The 15,128-nt window shown below is 34.9% G+C and overlaps 1 long non-coding RNA gene across 1 annotated transcript; it reads left to right on the top strand.

Moving 5' to 3' along the window:
• Nucleotides 1–5,319: 5,319 nt before the first annotated feature.
• LOC127847087 (uncharacterized) lies at nt 5,320–8,783 on the top strand. The gene is made up of 3 exons (XR_008033814.1): nt 5,320–5,403; nt 5,557–5,638; nt 8,438–8,783. It is a non-coding gene; the product is annotated as an uncharacterized LOC127847087 (long non-coding RNA).
• The last annotated feature ends 6,345 nt before the right edge of the window (nt 8,784–15,128 follow it).

The raw sequence follows: 15,128 nt of genomic DNA, 5'->3' as shown, positions 1-15,128 counted from the left end.
TTATTGTCCAGTTGTTTACTACTGCTGTAAGTTTTTATATAATATGACTGATGAACATCATGTGAGAGAAAATTCACATTATCATTGAATATCAGGTTTAGCAGCCTTTTAGATAACAAAGTATGCTAGTTTTCAATGTCGCTTCTGGGGATCAAACCCGTAGGGCTTTAAGGAAGATTCTGAAATTTTCGATCCCTCGAGAGCAACCAAACCAAAAATTAAGTCAAATATTGCCGACTCTGTTTTTTGAGTCGGTCCATGAGAGATAATGGAGCTCGATTGGACATTGTCGGCTCTGGTACTACTTACATGTACCCCGGGTACTCTTAAGTATTCTTACATGTACCCTGGGTACTCTTAGTATACTTACATGTACCCCAGGTATGGTAAATAAATGTAATTGTACTCGGTCCATATTAGACTGTACCCGAGTTGTATTCGCGCCCAAAATCCGATGTCGTAAAACGCGCAAACGATCATCTTAAACACACTTCTTTTCAAAAAACACTGCATCAACATGCTTTTTGAGTATGTGTTCCGATAATATAGAGGCCATTCTACAGAAAATTGACATAAATGTGCAGGGCTTAACACTAAGGCACGTCCGAACGACATTCACTGCCCGTACCTTGGTCCGGGCTTGCCAATGTCCCAGGAACATGCCCGACCGGTCGTGTGTATTTTGGGCGGAATTATATGTTCTATATCAATAAACTGCGTTTTAAATAAGCTTTTCAAAGATGTAAAAATCTTAATACAGTACGATCAGATGACAATTAAATCCCAGAGTGAGTTCGGAGACAACAAACGGATCGTTTTCCGAACCCCCTGATTGCAATAAAAAAGAGGCCGACAATTCAGAAAATCCCCGGCGGTTTTCCTGGTAAAACACGTCAGTACCTATTTTTAAACGGAATGCCGCTAGACACGGTTTTTGATTGGTTTCCTCGAAGTGACGTGTTTTCTCAATGAAAATACGTTTTAAACTAAAAGCCGGGATCGCACAGGATCGTCCGGAATGATGAAGGTATAAAACTCAACATTAACACAAAGTAACTGTAAAATTAATAGTTATTTATCAATTTTAAATAATTTTAATTTGTTGTCATTATGGAAAAATTATTCCATCTTTTAGACGATTAATAAATCCATTTACAGGAAGATAGAGACTTTATTTAGATTAGAAGTGTTTTGACAATATTTTTTACGCAATTCAATTAGCAAAACTAATTTTAATGGTTGATCCCGGCTTTTAGTAGAGAGTTAATGAGGAAATAAAAAAAACAAGAAAATTTCTCCAGAAATGGCGTGAAGATTACAAATAGATGTCTTGAATAGATGAATATTGATTTCAATAGCATAAGTAAGGCAAGGTAATAAGAATGATTTACTCATAATTGCGCATCTCAAAGCACAAGAAAATACAAGTTGAATGATAAATATAAAGGTTTTTATAATACTTGGGTCAGGGCACATGAAAGATTGGTCAGGGCTAGTAGGTTCTGCATTTACTAGCCCGAACGGGCTAGTTGAAAAAAAGTTAGTGTTTAGCCCTGATGTGTATATATAATTATTACAAAAAAATTTAGGGTTTAATTTAGGGTTAAATTTCCCGGGTACATTTTAGTATATTTACCGTACCCGGGATACATGTAAGTATACTTAAGAGTACCCGGGGTACATGTACGTAGTACCCGAGCCGGCAATGAACAATCGAGCGATACTGGAAGGTGCAACATCTCTCACGCCCCCTAGCATCGCCTTTAGCAGTATTCAATTCTCAACAGGAAAGTGCTGGAGTCATTGATCACGAGGGACAAGAAAAACAATTGATTAATGTTCGAAATAAATAATTTGATTAATGACAATTCTATTATTTGAGCCAGGTCACAGGAAAAGCGCAGTCAAATCAGTATCCAATTAAATTATTTGTTATTTTCAGAAAAACGCTTTTAAGCAAACAGCTTTCAACCGACTGCAGGCTGATCTAGATCCAAACTGGCCACAATCGCCTTAATGTCTCTTTTACTGTGACACAGTTCATTTAACTTTAAAATGATAAAAAGTACTAACACTAAGAAAGAGTATACAAACCAGTAAAGAGTTTAAAATCAATGTTGAATTTCAGGACAGCTTGGTGATCTGCAAATCCCCGATGAAATGTTGATATCGGGTATCATAGTCATTCAATAAATCGCAAAATGCTCGAATACAATTTATAAAGCAAAATGTTACTTATATTGATAACTAAAAATACCAGTATGCCAGTTTTGCCGTGTCAAGCTGTTACGATCCAGAAAGTCCTTCATTCACATCGAGTATATATCCTTCGAATTCCAACTATTGTTGTCATAAGCGGAGATTTAGTGAATAAATAATTCATATATCCTAAATGACAGCTTCTAAATAGCGAAACAAGCCAATTTATGCAGTAAGAAAGTTTTGAATCGAGACTCTCATGGTGGCGGCCATTGTTGAATGTTGAAAAACGAACGACAACTCTGCAATGAGAATGTTATCAATGACGAGCAAGCTCCTATGCAGTGGCGAATGCAAAAGGGAAGTAACTGAAAAATCGAGTTATCTCAATCGGACTGGCTCGGTCTTTTACATAGGTCGCCATTGTGATTTTTTTTCCTACAATTATGATACCTTGGACGATGCTGTTCGCATCGTCAAAAAGGGCTTTAATGCATGTGCGCAAAGTGTCAGTAAAGAGTAGCATATGCTAAATCCGCACAGACTAATCAGGGACGACACTTTATTGATTGGTTCGTTTAAAGGAGGTCTCATCTAAATCAAAGCCCAGTGAAGACGGCAAGTGTCGTCCCAGATATGCCTGTTCGGACTTATCTGGGTTAACACTTTACGCACATGTATTAAGCCCAGTTTTCCCCGAACGAGGCTTATATGATGTATGTCACCTGACGTCTAGGAACTTCTCCTCTGGGTAGGTCGAGTAGATTCTGGTCGGAAAATAAAGCCGCGTAATCAAATATTGCAATTTTTTTGCAGTTTCTCATTGAGAAACGATTTAAAAAAATACCAAAGTTCGCTGAACAAACTTCCCATTTTCCGTTTGAAATAATGCATAAATTATATTGACATATTTGTCATTTCGGCAAATTATTCCAGAAATAACAATTAATTCGAGCAGAACATATTTTTATTGAAGTTTAAATATACAGAAAGTTTCTGACGAGAGAACTAATAATATAATAGTATTGTGATGAAATACTGTTTAAGACGTAAAAGATATTGAGATTCATCATTATTGTCATCAAGGTATTTTGGCACATGTTTGCATAGACTTGTTAAGAGTGCTTCATGACATGACACAACAAATTATGAAAATATATTTTTTTAAAGTTGTCATTGTATATGTGTATTTTAACACACCTTATACACTGTACATCATTTGAGCTTTTGAGTAAATATGACTTGCTTTTAGTGTTTCATTATTAAGCGAACAAACCACTTATTGATTGTTTAACATTGACAAACATTGAATTGTATATAAGTGACGTCATCAGTGTATTGTCATTTGATCTGTGAACAGTTTTTCATGACTAAACTCACTTAGGCTGATATTGTGTTATTTTTTTCAGAAGGCGTGATTTAAAACAAGCACTTAAGCTTGGCCCAACTGCAAAGTTTACATTATTAAAAAAGTCGATTTCTGTATTTGCACTCTTTTGCATTGACGTCAACTTTAGTAAGTTTGACGTATGGCGGACTAGAACAATGTCGATATAATCACTTAGTCATTGGATACTATTGGTTACATGACGTTGTAGCTGACCTTGTACTTAACGAGTTCATATTTCCTTAAAAACAATACACCTGGAAAATTTGGGTTCATTTGTTTCGCAGCTTTCAATCATTCGTCCACGAGAATGCGTGTCTGTGTGGTCCTAATTTTACCGATTGTGATGGTTTTCAGCCTGCATAGTCAGACATTGCAAACGCATCTGTTCACAAAACGTAATCATTATTCTGGGTACGCATGTCGCGCACAAGAAAGGGTCTTCGACATTAATAACGCACGCAGTCGTTCCGATTGTGTTTTAGCGTGCGCAAATTTCCAAGGATGTTTAGCGATATGCCATGCGGAGACCTTGAAACGTTGCATCGGTTGCAGCTCAACGAATATCGATACTGAAGTTATGCTTGAACCTGTTACCGGCAGTGTGTGTTATGTAAAAGGGTCGGGTACGTAATAGATATGAGTCGCGTTCTGAGAAAACTGGGCATAATGCATGTGCGTAAAGTGTCGTCCCAGATTATCCTGTGCAGTCCGCACAGGCTAATCAGGGACGACACTTTCCGCTGTTATGGAATTTTTCACTTAAAGGAAGTCTCTTCTACACGAAAATCTATTTAAGGCGGAAAGTGCCGTCCTTGATTAGCCTGTGCGGACTGCACAGGCTATTCTGGGACGACACTTTACGCAAATGCATTAAACCCAGTTTTCTCAGAACACGACTCATATTTTGATTGGTTTTGTTGTTTCTTTTTATTGTTATACTCGATGCTGTATTAAATTGTAATACTTAGCTTGTAAGAAGAATTAATGAAAGCAATAAGTGGTATAATAGCTTTACCTTGTGTTCGATGACCACGTTATTTCATGCTCGTCAGAACGCATTAAGTTTCGCGTGAATTTGTAAATTCCTCACAATTTTGTTGCCGTTTTGTGATTTTAAATTTTTGATCACAGGTTGTCCCGTAGGGTGGACACGTTACTTGAACTCATGCTACTTTAATACCAACACAGCCATGACGTTTACCGATGCGAAGGTAAGTATTCGAGGTTATTAACCCATTTATGCCTAGTGGACTCTCCCATTCTTCTAAATTGGATCAATTTATTTAAAAAATAGGGATGTTTAGTATATTAATTTCTATATTTAGAATATTTCTTACAGAAATTTCTTTAAGCAAACAGCGCAGACCCTGATGAGACACCGCATCATGCGGCGTCTCATCTGGGTCTACGCTGTTTGCCAAGGCCTTTTCTAGACGCTAGGCATACATGGGTTAATGCAACCCCGCTTGATGTATATAACTGTGCTGTTGTGGTTCCATAAAATAATCCAAGTGCAAATTACATTTTATGGATACTTCGTTTGAGTCCTGAATGCATAAGAGAGACATGAGAATTAAAATACATGATAAATATTACTTCTAGTATTTGAAGAGCAACGTCCAGCTTATTTCATTTATGATAATTTATATTGGAAACAAATCACATACACTCGTTATTACTGATTCCGACTGATAATAACGTAAACAAAGATAACATTCATCAGTTCAGAATGTATCACAGCTGGAATAGAACTTTATACGTAACGATTCGGTATCTTCTGTCTAAAATGGATATGTGTGAACGATGATTACGTAGTTAGTTTTTTTGGAATCGTTTTGAATTCTTTCTATTTTTTAACAATAGAAGAAAAGATATCTCTATTAAAATAATATATGATTGTCAGATGATTTATATTGGTCTGAATGATAATTGGGTCTACAACTGGTCTGAGCTGCATTTCTTTGTAGAGCCACTGTTCCAGCATGGGCGCTCACGTGGTCATTCCTGATGATGATGACGAGAACATATTTATACGAAACATGAGTTCCGGTACGTGACGTAGTCTTACTGTTTTCATATTCCACGTATTTCCTCTGTACTACAACTATAAGGAATATTATTGATTTCGAAATGTAAAACATACAATGTTTAACGTTAAAGCAAGTTGCGTATTATATTTTGTTTGGCTATTGTGATGACTCTTTTTAGCTAATTGACGTCGTCAACGTCTACGGGAAACGTCACATTTGTGAACACACATTTATCACTTAGGTTGTTGGTTCTTGCGTTGAAAATAATAATCATGTAAGCAAATATAATACTTAACATGTTAATCAAATTATACTAAAATCGAATGAAATAAACAAAGAATGTAGGAATAAACAGCACTGAAACTACTTACGTTTTCAGTCTAGTTTATGAGTTATCATAAACAATGACATGCCCCACGCTGGGTATGCGGATACTTTGATAACAGATGGCACTTCGATACCAGATAACAACAAAAGCCACGCGCGAGAGATTAGTTCATCAGGTTTTTTTAAAGTTAAATCATAAAGATGAGTTTTTTAGACAAGGCGCATGGTCGAGTTAATAAATGGTGTATCCTTTTCTATTGCAAAGAAAATCATCACGGAAGAATGGTAGATTTTTCTCAAAGAAATAAAAAATTTGGTCGGAAAACAGCTTAAACTGGATGAACAGTAAACATTTCAACAAAATAAAACTACTTAGAAATATTGCAAGAAATTTTTTGATATTCCAGCATGTAGAGTAATCATTGTGCCTCAAATACTGAAATTTTGATAGTGTTCAATGAAATATAAACGAAGATAGAGCATGTTTTAATAGGTGATATTCATGAAGTTGCGGATACTTTGATTCCCGATATAGGGCACTTCGGATAACAGAGACTTTCAACAATTTGGGCACTCTGATAACCGAGTTTTATCTTCTACCTGAAATGCATTTATGTATATTATGGCTATTCTTACCAAATATTTTAAAGTACCAATCAATTGAATGGTCAAGCCCGACACATTGGGAATCTATGCATAACGTAATTACATACACATGTAAAATATAACCAATGGCGTTGTTCGTTTTCAAAAATCGTATAACTATTAATTTTTATAATTAATATTATAAGTGCAAATTTTAAATAAGATTCAAATGATCATTTCTAAAGTAACATATTTCAAGTGACGACCGGAAATAATTGTCTAAATAATGAACTTGTTTTTAAGAGGTAAATTGAGATTAAGATAATTGAAAATACAACGGATCATGTGGATCAACACGACTGTGTTCAATTGAACTTAAAGCAGGACTCTAGATAAGGTGAGCAAGATATCTTAAAGCGGCCAATACACCTCATAAAATCCTTTGTCATTAGTGCTCATTAGAATCGCATCATGAAGACGATACTAATGCGTAGCCACAACATTTAAAGAGCAAAACTCCCTTTATATTGAGCTTTACACCTCCTTTCCCTTTTATTATCATATTCCAAAGGGATACGAACATGTTTTTGCATTTCGTTTTTAATTGACGTCAGTACATACATTTTTATTTATTGCCTGCTTACTATAGCAGAATTCCAATGCGAATACTGCATTTCTGATTCACTAAATAGAGTGTGTTATATCTGGTAAAAAGTGTCGAGTTATCTGGAATCGAAGTGCCATTGTCTTTGAGATTATCGGTAAAAGAAGTGTCCATGAAAATTTGGCATCCGACTCTTAAAACATTTGAATTTCCTCAAATACGTTATTTAACTAAAGTTGTACATGTTGTAACATTTATGTACATATTGATCTTTTATTTCGATTAGTTGGCACGTTCTTGATTTATTTCCAAGTATTTTTAGTTTGTTGAAATACGTAGTGATCATCGAATTTATGACGATTATCAATTAAATTTTATTTCTTTTTTATAATACACTGTTTTTTTCACGACTTTCTTGCTCCGCAATACGAAGTACTAAACCATTAATCGACCAAACAATGTAATGTGTCTGAAAACCAAATGAACATAACATAAATGCAAAAAAGCTGAAGAACTCAACTCTCGCGCGTGACTTTTGTTGTTATCTGGTATCGAAGTGCCATCTGTTATCAAAGTATCCGCATACCCGGCGTGTGCCTTAATGAAGCTAGATTATTAATATTAGGCTCAGGTGCTACATTGATGTACAAAGGACCCGGGATATGGATAATATACCAAAATGTATCCCGGACTATGTCTGGGTGTCTTAAAGCGTATTTTCCGTACATAGCAAGTTGAATTTTACCTTGACCTTTGAATGACCTTGACACTCAAGGTCAAATTATTATTTTTTGCTAAAATTGCCATAACTTCTTTATTTATGCTTAGATTTGATTGATATTTTGACAAAAAAACTCTTACCTGACAAACCACAATAGACTCCACCCAAACCATCTCCCACGCTCCCCCGAATCCCCCCAATTTTTTTCTTTCTTAAAGTTCATCTAATAAATGACCACCACACCCTAACACTATACCCCTCCCCCCAAAAAAAATAAATAAATATCTGTATTATTATTTTTTAAATACCGTTCAACCATCCCACCCAAGAATCCCACCCCAAACAAATTGTTTGCATTTTTTTTTGCATTTTTGGAAGATAATGCAATAAATGACTACACCCCCACACTATACACCCCCTTCCACTCCAACCCTCCCTCCTTTGTGATTGAAATTGAGATAGGTCCCTTCACCTTCAAAAAGAAAAAAAGATGAGCGGTCTGCACCCGCAAGGCGGTGCTCTTGTTAAGCATTGCAACTTATGCATTTATAGTACATGTGAATGGTTATTTTTAAATCCAGCACCAACAACATTTGTGTGGATCGGAATTGAAAAAGAAGTTTCACTGAATACATTGTTGAGTTCCCATGACAACAAAGCTGTCACCTACGTGCGGTGGAGAAATGGAGAACCAAACGGTCACACGTATGAATTGTGCCTCATCTGGATTCACCTAGAACTATCATGGGATGATGCTCCATGCCATTATACAGCTATTGTAGCTTGTGAAAAGGAGTTGGGCAATTGAAATCGATGTTCACTCGCTTTGCTGTTACTGCTTTTTTCTATCTTTCACCGCGGAGGTTCCATTACATCAGTAGGCATGTAGTGTCATTTTTTGCGCAAACAGTATAGGGATAACACACGTTTTCGCGTGCATGATCATCTGCGGGCGCTCGAAAAATCCGTGCCTGCCCGAGTGCGCAGCACGAGGGCAGAAGCGGATTTTGAGAGCGCCCGCAGATGATCATGCCCTCGAAAACGTGTGTTTTCGCTATTATTGCATAAACAAATCACACATACCAAAATAATTTTAAATAACATTGAAAACAATGTTTTGTTCATTCGACATCGACAAAATAATTCGATTATTTCAATACAGTTCAAGGTTGTGTTTTACATATGCCTTACTCGGTCATCATCCGAAATGACGAGGCTTTGCCTTCGGATAGGCAGTTTTCGATTTAAAATGTGTTTAAACAGTGGATTAATGCAAAGTTGAAATGCAGCCGCGTAAAGTAAGAAATTAGGAAATATTTTGGAATTTACAGCAGGAACGTTGAAGGTACATAAACACTTACATTTACAGCATAGTCTTTTGAAAGTGTTGAGTAAATAACCTTAACTTCAATGACATTGCCAATACAATAATGCTGTTGTCAAGAGAGTGAGATGGTATAACTTGAAAAGTGGATTGAACTAGTCATTATCCCTGCATGCATGAGGAAACTGGTGCTTATTCAGTTCGCCATTTATGCTTGGAAAGTCGTCGAAGGCTGGAGAAGGGAAGTAACTGCGCGTAGACCAGATTATGGATATGAAAAACACATAACAGGGCTTGAATGGCACGTGAATCGCATTGTTAATACACGATTTCTCCCGTTCAAGCCCTCCTTTTGCAAAGTTTCTGCACCCCGCCAGAGGGCATTATAGATAGAGTTTATGCAATAATGACCGATGCGAACCGATTGTTAGATATCAAACGCGCTATAACACTCTACAAGTCGTAACAAATGCAGTTGTTGTTTTCCACTAGTGCTACACTTATTTTTTATGACGATTCTATTTTTGTTTGCACTCAGGATGAGTTTGATAGCATGTTTTACTGCAGTCGATCACAATCATAATCCACTAAATTATCTTTTACATATCAATCAATATGTGACGCTAAGATGTTTGGAAGATTTCTGTTACTGAAAACTATTAATTAAGTGGAAAGAAACTTGACTATAATACAAACACGGCCAAGAAAAATAACCTACCATATTTTGTAAGATTATAGTGGAACACAACAACTTAGTTTCTTTTTTGTGTTTAATGCCTTCTCACTCGTCAATCTTCATTATGTTTTAATTAATTTGCAGCTTTATGAAAACTTAAGATTGGATATCGTTTAAGAGATTCTATTTCTAACAGTGTGTAATGTTTGAACCATTTTGTTGTTTATAGTACATGTTGCAAAGCACAAATGTTCTTTTTATTCTAATACATAGGCATGTAGATATATATAATGAAGGAACCTCGCGAAAGCAATATAAAACATAGTCACTTTTTCATCCTGAACGTGACGACACTATTTGCGGGATGAACACAAATTATGACAATTTCATTCTGTTGAGTAACAAAAGAATTGTTTAATGTTATGTTAGAAGTTGTGAACATTTATTTGAGTGAATGGCGCTTAGCAGAAAATGACACAAATTAGGTCATTATTTAAAAAAAGGAAGTTAAAATTTAGACGTTTTGTGCTCAACTCCAGCAGATTACATTATCTCATCAAGGTACTTTTTAATATAGGTATTCGTATTTTTTTACAAGTTCTCTGACCGTAAAGTGTCAAATGCAAATAACCTGAACTTACAATAATTAATATAACCTCTGGCTCTTTTTTGGTAAAATTGTTATGGGTTTTATTGTTGTCTTATTGCCAGGTCTTCTTATTATGTGTTTTTGCATGTGTTTTTGTTTAGTTGAAAATAAGTTTACTATCACAACGCAGTATACTTCGATGAGTTTGTTGTTAACAAGCCTTTGGTAGGTCTTGTCCATGGATGTTTAATATTTTATTAATATTTGTACAAATTTGCACTAAGAGCCTGTTCGTTTAGGGTGGACGAAAATGATTTTTTTGCACATTTTAACAATGCATTCCAAACTAGATCTTAAACTCTCGCTCGTTTTCATTGCCTGAATCGAGGTCGCCAATTTAATTCATACCAAGTTACGTTTATCATTATTCGTATTTACATTTGGAACGGCACGTCAGTCGATATGTTCTATGGACAACACCTCACTTCCTGAAATAATTTTGAAATGTTTATACAACTTAGAAGCCATTTATTTAGTGTCCACATTGTACACAATTTATTCAGATTGCTGCTAAAAAGCTGGGATACCCAGTAACGTTTATCATTATTCGTATTTACATTTGAAATGGCACTTCGGTCGATATGTTATATGGACACCACCTCACTTCCTGAATTTATTTTGAAATGTTTATTCAACTTTTAAGCCATTTATTTAGTGTCCACATTGCAAACAATATATTTATATTGCTGGTAAACAGCTGGGATTGTTTTATGTCAAATATTAAAGTTTTCAACGATGGTCGATTAATAATTTTGAAAATATTACTTCAGTCTGTAATAGGGATATAGGATTTCTATTTGACGACCGGCTGTTTTTCTTTAAACACTTTATGGAAATCAGAGGCTTTTCAAATTCATATTTCATCATTCACACAATGCCAAATTAATAAAGAAAATAATATAATAAAATTATCTTATTAAGAATAATTTGAATCACTCTCCAAAATGCAAATACAATTGATAAGTGACTAACAAACCTAAAGAAATATTATTTATCGGATTGAATGGAAAACCATACGCAATTAAGAAAAGAACAATTCAACTGACAAAACATACCGTTTTATCGGAATGTCATATGTTATGAATCCGACATTTCTAAAGACACGTAATTATTTTATCAGAATGTATATACTGAGTCGACAGAAATGAACGTTCTTGATATTGACAGTTTTTTTTATATTTATTGAAAATGCTTATCCTAATGAATGTAACACGGAAAGTCTTCATATTTGGAAAGTCTTCTAGTATTTTCTAAGGTTTCTGTCACTCTTAACGACATGACAAATGATCAATATTTCGGTTTAGTTGGATTTACCTCTTACTTAGAAAAACAAAGTATTATAGGGAAATAAATCATTTTGCAGAGAAATCATTGAACTGTTTTTCACGAAGAGCTGTTTATACCACCGAAACAATTGTATCATCTGAATCAAGGCAAAACCCAGACCAAAGCAGTTTAAAACAATTGAGCCGCGTTCTGAGAAAACTTGGCATAATGCATGTGCGTAAAGTGTCGTCCCAGATTAGCCTGTGCAGTCCGCACAGGCTAATCAGGGACGACACTTTCCGCTTAAACTTGATTTTCGGCAAGGAGGGACTTCCTTGAAACTAAAAAAACCATAAAAGCGGAAAGTGTCGTCCCTGATTAGCCTCTGCGGACTGCACAGGCTAATCTGGGACGACACTTTACGCACATGCATTATGACCAGCTTTCACAGAACAATACACAATTGTTTAACAATATTTTGTTAAAAAGTGTGCATAAATTGGCCTCCGGAACTGTTGCTGCAATACTTAAGTCTGTTTAGGATCATCGATACATAAAGATTTAACAGGGCTTTTGAAGGGAATAGTCATGTGAGAGAACATTCGCCTCTTATATGATATAAATATTATGAACTCTCTTGAAAGACATTGTATACCTGAATAACAGATGATACTATGCTTGGAAAAGCAATTGATACTCGATCTTTGGATATTATTTTTAGTACTTATAATCCTTATTTTTTATATTTAAAATTCAAATAAAAGTTTCATCAACTGGACATAACTCTTTTATCATAATACTTCTACTGCTGTACAATATTATAGTTTTCTTTCCGATTTTTTTATGTAGACCATGACTGTAGACAGGGTGGTTTCCACCATTCCATATTTATAAATTGTATGTGCCAACATTGTATCTATAAAAGTAAGAAAAAAGGACATCGGGTTATTTGGTCAATTACATAGAATATCAAATAACACAGTTTGCAGATGATACACCCTTACTGCTAGATGGAAATGGGGACAGAGTTAATAACAGCATCGACACTTACATCAATCTTCCGAATATTCTGGTTTAAATGTTAATTTCAACACAAACCGTAAACTATAGCACTCCGGCGATAAAAATGAAATGGAAGTCTGATTGAAGGAACACTAGTTTTAAACTACACTGCATAACGTTTCATATTGACTTTGAAAACATGGTGTTCTTGAAATTAAATTACTAAGTTTTGAACATTTATCAAATTATGTAATAGAAGAATGCTCACGCCAGTTGACATACTAAAAATTGTGAGCTCTCTATTATTGCCGCTTCTAACAAAGTTATCTTGAAAATTACCATTCTGAAATCCACAAATACTATGTAGAATTAATAACATGGACTACGAATGTGTTTGGCAAGATCGGACAATAACAAAAAATAAAGTCCTCAGTAAATGTCAATGGTAGTTTAAAAATGATTGATGTATATGCGTATTTTAAAAATCCAATGGTTACACACAGTTATAACAGGTTTTAAGAGTAAATATTTGGATTAACGCTTACAAATATACTAGTGTAAGAAAAATTAGTTACTTTAGGAGCACGATATTGAGTCGTGTGCAACAAATATGTTAAATCCATTTTGTAAAGATGTCGTTGCATCATTTGGATATTTTTGAGATATTTTTCCAATAGAAAATATCAGGAAATTTCAATATCATCCAGTATTCTTTATTTACATGTCTTTTCAGTATTTCGTGATCAGACTTAGAAAGTTTACATTAATTGGTTTTTGAAACCAAAAGAGATTCATGCAATTAATTTAAGTGGCCTTCTCCATGCCCTGGTCACTGTCTACGCGGAAGTTTTTGACTAAGACGCTTGCGTATTTACAAACGAGGTTGCGACGTTAATTGCACCAGGAACAATAATTCGTTATTTTGCAAACCAAAAGTTAGACCTTTCGCTATTTCGTAGATAAGGACACTGCTACAGATAAGGACAATAACGTCCGTAAGTAGCAATCGCTGATCTAAATTTAAGGACAATAACGTCCGTAAGTAGCAATCGCTGATCACAATTGAGGACATTAAAACACATACAAAGAGAGCGGCGCTTTTGGTTGAGAGACTCTCAAGTTTCTTCTTTTTTGGGTGATTAATTGTTCTTTTGTTTATAATTCCTTTTTTAAAAGTGTTGTAGTGTCAAGGCATTCCCGTCGATACACCGTGAGGAGAAAAGTGGGGGAAAAGTAAATATTGTAAATAACTCCAACTCCGAGAAGATAAAATGGTGATCTAATTTTTGTATACACAGCAGGTTGAAACCGTTGTTAAAGTGTGCTTATCTTCATGTCAATAATTGTGACAGTAATTGTGAAATTTGACAAAGACAAAATGTCGGTGAGAAAGGGAAACAACCCTAGAATGGGTGATGGTGTATTCGGAGTTTAATTTCAATCCTTATGATTATAATTGTAATTTGAACCTTAAGCACATCTTGTTTTCATGCTAGAAACAGAGAAACAGAAAACATATATTCCATTAATTTATTACGTCTTGTCAATAGCAGAATTATTAAAATAAAATTAAGATAAAGGATTTACGGACCCTTATTACCAACCTTCCTCGGAAAAAAAGAACATTCTAAAAAGATTATGTTTCACAACTAATTAAAAGTGAAGTCTTGCATGGTAATGTACACCTTTACTTAATAAAACATTCTTTATTGAGAACAATTTGTGAATGACATAAACATCAATTTTGCTTTTATAAATACACACTCTGAGGAATGATTCCTTGGGTCGAACAATATTTTGTGTTCCTAAGTATAACTCTTTCAGTGCTGGAACCGAATTTTGAAGGCCTTTGCAAACAGTTTAGATCCAGATGAGACGCCACAGAACGTTTGCTATTCTGATAGTATTCTTTGAAAAAAAAATCGAAGAAAATGCTAATTTTAAAAATTCAGCAGACGACATTTTAGCAGACGACAAATTTCCCAGCATGCAAAGGGTTAAGAGTTGATTGATGAATACCGTCCTTAATTACGCATGCATACAACTCTGCAGGATCAACTTCATAAAACACATGATAACGTTTTACACTAAAATATGTTGAAAAAGTAATTATATATACGGCAACAATGATAAAGATGATATTATTTTTATGCAGAAAATATTGGATTTTACATTGAATATTGTACATGTGTAAATTAACGATTTAACCCATTTATGCATATGCATGATGCGGCGTCTCATCAGGGTCTGCGCTGTTTGCTTAAAGGAATTTCTATAAGAAATATTCTAAATATAGAAATACATGTACTAGACATCCCTTATTTTGGAAATATATTGATCCAATTAAGAAGGATG

Source organism: Dreissena polymorpha, chromosome 10 (genome assembly GCF_020536995.1).
Source record: "Dreissena polymorpha isolate Duluth1 chromosome 10, UMN_Dpol_1.0, whole genome shotgun sequence".
In the NCBI taxonomy this organism is placed as follows: domain Eukaryota; kingdom Metazoa; phylum Mollusca; class Bivalvia; order Myida; family Dreissenidae; genus Dreissena; species Dreissena polymorpha.
This window is presented reverse-complemented; position numbering and strand designations above follow the sequence as displayed.